Source organism: Penaeus monodon, chromosome 22, assembly GCF_015228065.2.
Source record: "Penaeus monodon isolate SGIC_2016 chromosome 22, NSTDA_Pmon_1, whole genome shotgun sequence".
NCBI lineage: Eukaryota > Metazoa > Arthropoda > Malacostraca > Decapoda > Penaeidae > Penaeus > Penaeus monodon.
The window spans coordinates 18,871,498-18,871,754 of record NC_051407.1 but is presented as its reverse complement, the minus strand read 5'-3'; positions in this window follow the sequence as shown (position 1 = coordinate 18,871,754).

Genomic DNA, 257 nt, shown 5'->3' with positions numbered 1-257 from the left:
TCCAGTCAACTCTCTCTCCTCCCCTAATGACGAATCAACGACCGCGAATCCAAACTATCCCACCGTCAACGCGTCTATGTTATTAATGACCCGTTATACACAGGCAAAAGTATTCAAGGTTTAGCGATATTTCTTGGGATTTACGGGGAATATCTGACATTTGGCATATGCATTCTTTTACGGCAACAGGTGTGCTTTGTTTATGCTTCGGTGTAAACACTGTGGCTGAAAGGTGGGCATCCATTCTTGGTTTATTC